Source organism: Pyxicephalus adspersus, chromosome 4 (genome assembly GCF_032062135.1).
Source record: "Pyxicephalus adspersus chromosome 4, UCB_Pads_2.0, whole genome shotgun sequence".
Classification (NCBI taxonomy): Eukaryota; Metazoa; Chordata; class Amphibia; order Anura; family Pyxicephalidae; genus Pyxicephalus; species Pyxicephalus adspersus.
Window position 1 is genome coordinate 14593351 of NC_092861.1, and position 9643 is coordinate 14602993.

Here is a 9643-nt window from a genome sequence, read left to right on the forward strand (position 1 = left end):
TCTCATTTATATAGCACCAGCATTTTCCCCGGCCCCCAAAGGCCAACTCTGTGCTGCAAAATCATCCACTATACAGCTATTGTTATCCAGCAAATAATGTAACACAGCTAAGGCAGAAAGTCCTATTCATTTACATTTAGGGAACAATAAATAAATGGAAAAAAAAATTGGAGGTATTCCTTATGCTTACTTGATTTTTGCTTAATATGAAAAGGTGGCCACCAAAAGAAGCATTTGGTTAAAGAGAATTTATGGGTTCTATTAAAAGAAAAATAGGGAGTCAGATGTTCTGTTATAAATTCCATCGTGGAATTTTCCACGTCCATGTGTTTCAATGGCAGTAATCGATTTTTACCAGGGAATGTTTTAGGGAATGTCAGATTATCTGTTATAAAAAAAGGAACCCAATAGGTCTCTTGCCAAAATAAAACTCCTTTACCTTTCAGATAGCAATATGCTGAACCCAAAAGAAGAGAAGAAGAACATGGCAGCAGCAAAGTGACCTCTCATAGCTCAATTTCACCAATGGTATGGCAATGGTAAGTGTGCTGTAATGTGCAAGTATGCTGTCTGTACTTGCACAGGATGGTGGGAGCTTATCTCCTATTGCTATTATTATATCCCAAAAACATTCCTAAAAATCATTCCTCTACAAGAAGAGTGTAGTCAGATTATTAGGAGTCAAAGCAGCAGCACTGCTTTGCTTGAAAAATAAAATTATTATAAGCCCATGGAGAGGGGTAAAATTCTGTAGATCAGTGGGCAGTTTATGTGAGTTGTCAGCTCAAGCAAGATGTTATTAGCACTCTAGATTTTTTAATGGATCAGTGGGTATTTTGCAGAGTTTTTAAAGTAATAAAACATGGGAAATATGTATTTACTGCAGTGGTACTGAAAATGATTTAGTATATTTTGCCCCAACATATGGTTAGTATGTTAGATAAAAATTTGTTTTAAACAAAATTCCATATACAATAATTTTCTCCCATATACTGTCAACATTTGCAATAAATGGTATATGGGGCAATATCCCTCAGCATCTCTCTGCTACCACATACACCTTTGTATGAACAAAAGGCTGCCAGCGAGGGTCTTCCTCTGTCAATGTTAGTTGCCTGGCTTTGTCTGGCTTTAGCAATTTCTCACAGACCTATAAAAAAGTACAGTAAATGAAAGATAGAGAAAAGTTTATCCTGATCTTTATTCTTACTTCAAATTGAGGTGGAGAGCAATGAACTCAGATCAGTATAACTGCAGCAATGGTTGTCTTCATAGCAGATTGACGAGTATACCTAGCTAGTATATGAGAAGGCCATACTGGTGATGAGATGTTGCATGGAGCAATAAATTCTACTCCACCCTACAGAAACAATTAAAGAAATAAATAGTGTTATGTATGTGTTCTAAGGGCATAGGGGTAGGGAAGACAAATCTATGGGGCCTTTAATTAAATCAGTTACTGTAACATTCTCTAAACATTCCCTAATTGAGAATCTTTCAGGTCCATGAGTCTTCATTGGCAGTGATTGATTCTCCATCAGAGAATGTTTGGTGTATAGATCCAATGCATCCTGGTCCAGGACCCACCAAAGCTTGCTGATTGGACAATGAGGGAGAACACTGTAAACTGAAGAGGTCACCCTTTTTCTGTCTCTGCTATGCATCGATTTTGCTGTTTAGATACTTGCACTAATTTTAATTTTGATAAATATAGAACTGGAACAAATGGTGTTATTTTATATCTGCCAGGAGTTCAGTTTTATGTGCAGCTGGCATTTAGGTGTTATTTAAAGGCAAACATAATTTGTTTCAGTGCGGATTATACAGCACTTGGAAAAAATATGAATACCTTTTACCGCAATGCCAAATTTTCACTGAGTCACCTCCTAAAATACTCAGAGGAACAGCTGTCAAGCTCATGATGTTTTTATGCTCTTCTGTTTTTTTTCTCCTCCTGTTCTGCATGACTTTCCATTGTTTTCATCCCTTTCATACGCCATGCAGCATAACTATTACCTTCCAATACTTCTGAATTATTCTGTGTAGGCCAGAGTCTATAGTGAGAACATCTCATGAAAATTATTTTTGATTAATTTGGACTCAACCAGTTTTCATTACGTTGGGATTCACTAATAAACGCCACATTACTGTAAACCCTTTCATTCTAATAGGAGTAATACGTACTAAGTGATAGGGAGTGATGGTTCTACAGATAGAGGATGGAAATGGTATTTCATATACACTTACATACTTTATATTAATATTTATTCCTTATTTTATCCTTACAGATAGCCGCATGGCGGTAAAGACAGAATGAGAGGGCAGAACCTCTGTGGATACCCATGTCACACATATTACGAGGCTTCTCCTGAGCATCCCCAGACCCAGGCATGCACAGAAGGGATTTTTTCCTACAAATGCCAATCACGCATGTGCAGTAAGATTGGCACTATTTTTTTCCCATTTACAGCAGGCTACATCACCCAATCTTGCACCTGCGCAGTGTTAGATCAGGTGACGTGGCCAGAATAAGAAAGAAGACAGATGCAGATGGCGGCACCCAGCACGTTCTCCACACTGAGAGGAAGGATGATTGAAAGACAATATGGGTCCCAAAGGAGAACATCTCTGGAGGAATCTGCAGAAGTAAAGGTAAGTGAATTTTTTTTCTGTTTGAAAATTTTAGTTCAACTAGAAACCCCTTATAACATCAGGATTACATTATTTGGTGAGATATAATGGGAATATGGATGCACAAAAATGCTATCTTTGTTTAGACCTCAAGGTCAACATGGACTTCTGAGATGCTGAGCCATTGATGTGAAAGTTATTTTAATCTTGTTGCCTGCAGAATGTTTATGTCCTGAGCTGTGGGTGTCTATGTGTCTATATCATACATGCAAATTCCATTACTGACTTAGCTTTGACTTTCTATAAAGTTACAACATCCTATGGGGTGATTACTGAGTAAGGATAGACTAAGGAATTACTTCCAGTCTAAAGCCAGCCAATATCATACTCCAAGCCTTTTGGATTCTGCTCGAGTTTGACAGACTCCTAGGCTTCATCACTTGACTGGAGCCTGGAGACAAATAATGCTACAAGGAACGTTTGCTCTATATTGTGAATTATCAGCAATATATACCAGTATTTATGCAGATTTGCATTGTAATTGAGAAGTCCACTTGAAAATGCAGCCTTGCCACTGTTTATACCGCTAGAGCTAAGTTTAACTTTATATTGTTGCTGTGACAATGAAGAGGGAAAAAATTGAGTTGTCACTGCAAAATATGACATCTGATGAAGCACCATCTGCAAGTCAGTTTAAGCCAAGTACGCCCACCAAAGATGTACCAGGACATGTAACACATGCATGCCCAGATAGTATCATGTAAGAAACCACATTTCATAAGCTGCAAAATAGCAAAAAGTGGACCTTTCAACACAATTTACACTTTTGCTTAAAAAGCTTCCTTCCCCTCAATTAGGAAAACATTATTGGTTTTATTTTGTTCTTAATATACATACCTATTTGAGAGTTTTCTTTTTTTCTTGCCTTGCCAAAGGTAATTGACAGCTTTCTCTAGTATTTAATATATATATGTTTTGAATTTTTGGATTCATATTTCTAATAAAATAGTTTAAAAGATCTGAGCTATGATTGATGTTTTTTCATTTATGCAATATACTGAAAGATAAAAAAAGGATACTAAATGGAATCTGGAAGTAATATTAAAGGGGGAACTACCTTTATTAACTGGTCCTTGCTGGGAAGAGCCACTTATCAGGCCAGCAATCTGACACTGTGCACCACTGCAGTATGTTACGCCCAGTTTATTCTCTCTAGCGGTGTCACAGCAGCAAAGGTGACCAAAGAATTAGTTCGCCCTTCGCTCAGCAGCTTGCAGCATCCCCAGATTCCCTTTAGCTGTGCAGCTTCCACCTATGCAGTGTGCGAATAAGGGGATTTTAGAATATATGCTGCAGCCAAAAAGCAAAATAGTTCTTGGCTTTAATCTTGCCCTGGCATTAGTTGCTAGGACTTTATAACCTTTCTGTTCACAGTCACCAGTTGCCTGTTGCAGCATTTAGCTTGTCTGACCTGTTGCTGGTGTAATTACCTACTAGGTTTACTGTCTCAGCTTTTTACCTTTGGATACCTTTTTGGGCAGACTGACTACCTTTCTATGACCTTTATATTCTCCCTAGACATGTCTTTGCTGGACCCTCCTGAGCTGCGTTGTCTGCGGATCACCTGGTGACTGACCCTGGACTGTCTAAAGCTACGTACACACTTTCAATTATTATTGTTGGAAAACGAACGACGAACGATCCTGCACGATATCTACGAACGATCGTATAGCACCGATCCGGCACATAGAGATAACGACACGATCGTTCGTAGATATTGTACACACAATAGGTACGATCGTTTGAGCGATAGAGGAACTATGTGCACGACAGGAAAGTGAACGAACGTTCGTTCATTACGCATGCTCTGAACATGGACGATCAACGAACGACCGTACACACGAACGATGTTCAACGATCGTCGTCCAATCCGATCCGCCGGTCCGGTCGTTCGTTTCCAACGAGTTTCCTCGTTCGTCGGCGTCGTTGGTTACTTTTTTACGAACGATTTTTTGCCCAATCGATCGTTCGTCGTTCGATTGGAACGTGTGTACGCACCTTAACACTCTTTGGGTCCCCTGTCCTGCTCGGTGGGCTCCTGGTCCTCCATCAGTCTTTCCCCCATATGCTGTCCTTTGCACACAGAAGTTCTGGGAACAACCTTGTGATGAGATGGCACAACTGGTTTCTGGAGACTGAACAGGGGCTTGATATAGGCGAAGAGTGCAGGGTTAGATTGGGGGATCGGCATCTTGTGATGGACCAGGACTTTACAGTCACTGGAGGCAGAAATACAGGGGAACAATTCAAATAGGGGCACTTGCTTTGATGATGACTGCCCTGAATTGGATATCATCTCATACTTCCAGTTAGGACGGGAAGTGAAGGATAACTAAGCCAATGCTAGAGGAACGAGAATAAAAAAACTTTACAAGGGTCCTAACTATTCTTATCTCATTTTGCATAAGTATATTGTGAAGTGATTTTGCAGATTTTCTGTAGCTTATTTTTTTATGCTGTTTTAGATTCCCTGATTAGGCATGTCTGTACAATGTAACATTTCAAGGTTCTACTTCTGAAAAGGCAATATTTTAATGCTCCAATTAACACTTCAAAGAGCAAATTAAACTCACCAGGGTGCACGGTACAAAAGGCAGAACTGGAACGAATAATACTGTAGAATGGCACAGCTTGTAAGAACGCTGAACCGTTGTCCTCTTTATTCCATGGGAAAAATTATCACCTTTTTGCAAACATTGGTAATTAAATGCGGTACAGTATGAAGAGAGTTACCATGACACTGTTCTCTGAAAAATCAGCACAGAAGAAAGTGCACTTTTGTAAAAGCATTGAAATGAAATTACAGTGTTACAAGTGTTACAATTTCCATTTGCATAACCCCCTTTTCAGCTTATTGTCCTCACGGTTATTATCATTTTTAAGGCAAGGTCCTGCTTTTAGGATCTGGAGCTTATATTATGTCTGAAAAAAACAATTTATCTCTCAAGGCTGTCTTTTTCAACAACACCTAGACACCTAACCAGATTTGTGACTACTAATGTGTGTGACAACCAGACATGTCACATTAGATTGCAACAGTATCAATAAATATAGGAAAAAGGTTCTATTTTCATTAAGAAATAATAAAGAAAAGCAAGCACACATCCATATATGAGTAATATACAGTATGTGTCCCATATGGCCATGTACCTACTTGGTGGATGTCTGAGATGGTATGGGTGGCCTCTTTTACTTCTCCAGCACAGATATACCTGATAATAATGACAGGTGGCCTTATGAGCACCCAAGGGGCACAACTATTGGCATTTGTTTGTACAGCGCTGCGTAATATGTTGGCGCTATATAAATCCTGTTTAATAATAATAATAATAATTTGTACTGTGGCCTGAACCTCAGGACTGGAACAGGCTCAAAGGCAACTTTCAACTGAACTATGTGGATGGTCCATGGAAGATGTTCCGGAACAAAAGCCACAGGAACGTCTTCTAAGACAAGCTGGTTCAGAAGCCAATGATCTGGAAAGTGCAGAAACAGGAAACACATTTTAAGAATGATTAAAAAGCAACAAGCAATTGGTTATATTTCAGTGTTATATGTGTATCACTTGGCCATGTACCTGGTGGATGCCTGAAATAGGGAGGATAGCCTCTCTGACATCTTCAGCACAGATGAATCTGAATGTGATGATATGGGCACCAGAGGGGCATGACTGCTGACATTTTAGTGTGGGCCGCTCGCCTGGTACAGGATAGCATTCAGCTTCCAGATCAGTTAGGTGGATTGTAGTTGAAAGGTGTGCAGGAACAAAATCCATAGGAACATCTTCTGGGACAAGCCAGAAACCAGAGATCAGCAAAGTGGAAAGACAGAAAACAAAAGCAGTGTCAAAAATTAGTTAGTCCAAACATAGGGGTAATGTAAATGTCACAACTGGAACATGAGTTGGGTGAATCAAAATGTCAAGGTTATAAATCATATCGAGCAACAAACAGCTGTAGATCACTCAGGCAAGAAGCGGTGGAATGCTGAACCAAAAATTGGCTAACAAGTGCATGCATTAGCGCACATGGGTGTCTATACATGCTCTGAAACACATATGGGAACAAGTATACCCATGCATCACTATGCAAGTACATAGTACAGTGTACCAGTAAAATGCACTAATCCAAAGGTGCAAAAGTATGCCCGCCAACTTGCTGATTCTCCACTTACAAAGTGTTGGTGTATGCAGTCAGCCTGTGTAGAGGCTGCTGGAATTCTTTATCTTTTCTGCTAAAAATATTCACAGCCCTGGCTTTAGGTGTTTGGAAGTGGCATCAATACCGTTTCAATTATTTAAAAGGGAGCAGGGGCAGCAAACCTCCTTGATGGTAATTGTTGCAAAAAACTTCTATTCCTAACTATGGTATGTATTTTATCAGTAGTGTCAACATCGTTATTATAATCTAATGACCATAAAAAAAGGTTACATATTTTTGTAGCTGTAAGTATTTATCAGCGTTTTCAGGGTATCTGGTAATTCAGCTCTAACACAGCATTGATTCGGAATGATCATACTGCCCTCTATCATCAAACTAAATAAAACCTTTAATAACATATAAGGTAAAGTGAAATCCCAGGTTTGACAGTCATCTAAATATATGCAACAGCTTGCATTCTTAAAAGGGAAAGCAGGACCTGGGCAAAGCAGGCCTGCAGATCATGATATGAGTGGAGTCCTGGTATAATCTACATTTTGACAGCCAAGTCCTGCAAGGTATAGGGGAAGGCCATGGTAATACAGATCCAGGTGAATTTCCCTACTAGGACTCTTTTAGGTATGACTCCGCTTTTGTGGAGATATAAACAATCCTGAAGATTGCAGGGGTTTTAACAAACTATGTTGCATATTTCCACCTGTTCTTGTTCCAAAGAAATACCTGTTTATTTTGACATTGTTCCAAATTAATTAGTTTTATTCACCTAGTGCACTTTGTTAGTTTTCTGATGGAGAAAGTAGTGGTATCCACATGCCAGAATTATTAAACACTTGGAAAGGATTTCACCAGAACTGAAATGTCTACTTCCTAACAATTTAGGAAATTTTAGGAAAATAAAACAATAAATCAATAAACCTATCACAAAAGCAGTATATAGAACACCTGCATGATGGCAAATTGCATTATTTTCTTAATATTTAGAAAACTGCAGCAGCTGTATATTAAAACTAAAATGTAACAATAAATTACAGATTTACGTGTATTGCAATTGTAAATATTATATTTTTTAAATGAAAGTGAAGGTTCTCATTATCTTCTCTGCATAAGGTTAATGCATAGCTAAATAGAATTTCCAAATGCTGAGTTGGAAAAAGTCCCACTGGAGAAAAGGGTGTTTCTGTCCTGGAACATTGGCACTGACTAATGAAGTTCAAACTCAAAAACTGCAGAATATCCTTAACTTGCCAGTATAAAAGAGCTAGAAAGAACAGCAAAGAAATCAAATTCGGTGTTTGTTGATTTTTTCCATGTTTTTGTTGGGCTTATTAGTATATAGCATTAGAACATGCAATTTCTTGGAATTGTCCCACAAGATAAATGGTACCTGATCTCCTGATTCCATACATTTATACATCTGCTGATTAGTGACGGATTATATACAGTGGCATTGGTAGGTGTGACAGCTGGTACATGCTATTCAATATGACGATGGAGATTGTGATCATTAACTGATTTATATTTAAATATAGTTTGGCTATGTACACACGACAGATGATTCTCCCCCAATATGAATGGTTCTGTTTGTCAGCCAGAATCTGACATATGTACAGTGGTCGCCCAATGTTGTTCATAGAGACATCAGGACGGGGACAACCACTATAAAGGTTAAGAGAGGAGAACACAGCAGGATGCTGCTTGCTCATTTTTTCGACCCAGTTCTGATTGAAGATGAACATGCTAAAGCTTGGTAATTACAACCACCAGACTTAAAAAAAAGAAAAAAAGAAAGTTAGAAAAAAAGCAGAGTTGCAGGAAAACTGGAAAAAAAAGACCCACCTGGGGATGAGCTTTCATGACAGTCAGGACCTCTGAAATAATGATAACAATATAGAACTTGCTCATATTTAAAGCTACATTCCACAATGTAATGATTTTAAAATTTGTGGTAACATAGTCACATCAATTTTTGTTTCCCTGTGGAGCACAGCATCCTCTACATTTTCTTCCTGCATCTTGGTGTTCATCCTTCTAATGAGAGATATGTCCACATTCCTTGCACAGCAAAAGAATGTCTGTAAATACCACTTTGCCCTAAACCTAACATAAAGTACATTTAAAGCATAACTAAACCTAAAAAACAAACAAAATGTCAAACAGGCAACTCTTTATTAAAGAATTGACAGGCTTTGCCTCTCCTGCAATACACATACCTACTTACCTGCTCAGTGTACAATGTTGACATACCTGGGTACCGGAAATGAATGAAGTTCCATGCACCTGTGCAGGAGTTACGTTACTGCACCCTGGCTAATCAAAGCCAGGTCGAAAATCCCAAACCCAGAAAATGATTTAAAAGTTCAGTTCTACTTTACCATTTCCCTGTATGCTGAATATAATTCTCAGTATTTTATTTCCCGCATGGATGCTGCATGTAACCACTTTATCTCTCATGCATGCAAGGGTATGTAGGAGGGGAGGTCGTTGGCGTTTTTCTTAATGTCCTCTGAATTCTAAAGGCTCTATTTTTAAAACAGGGAATCTGACATTCCCTCAAACATTCCTTAGTGGAAATCAATTACTGCCATTGAAATACATGGACCTGGAAGATTCCCATGAGTACATGTTTGAGGGAATGTTTGAAAAACTTTTTAGGAAACAAAGAACTCTATTTTTCGTGATATAATGTAGTTTTCACACCTGCTGCTTGAATGCCCAATTTTGTGCAGCAAGGTGCCAACTGCTCGAGAGCACACATGGCAACGCTATATAATATGTTGGCGCTAAATAAATCC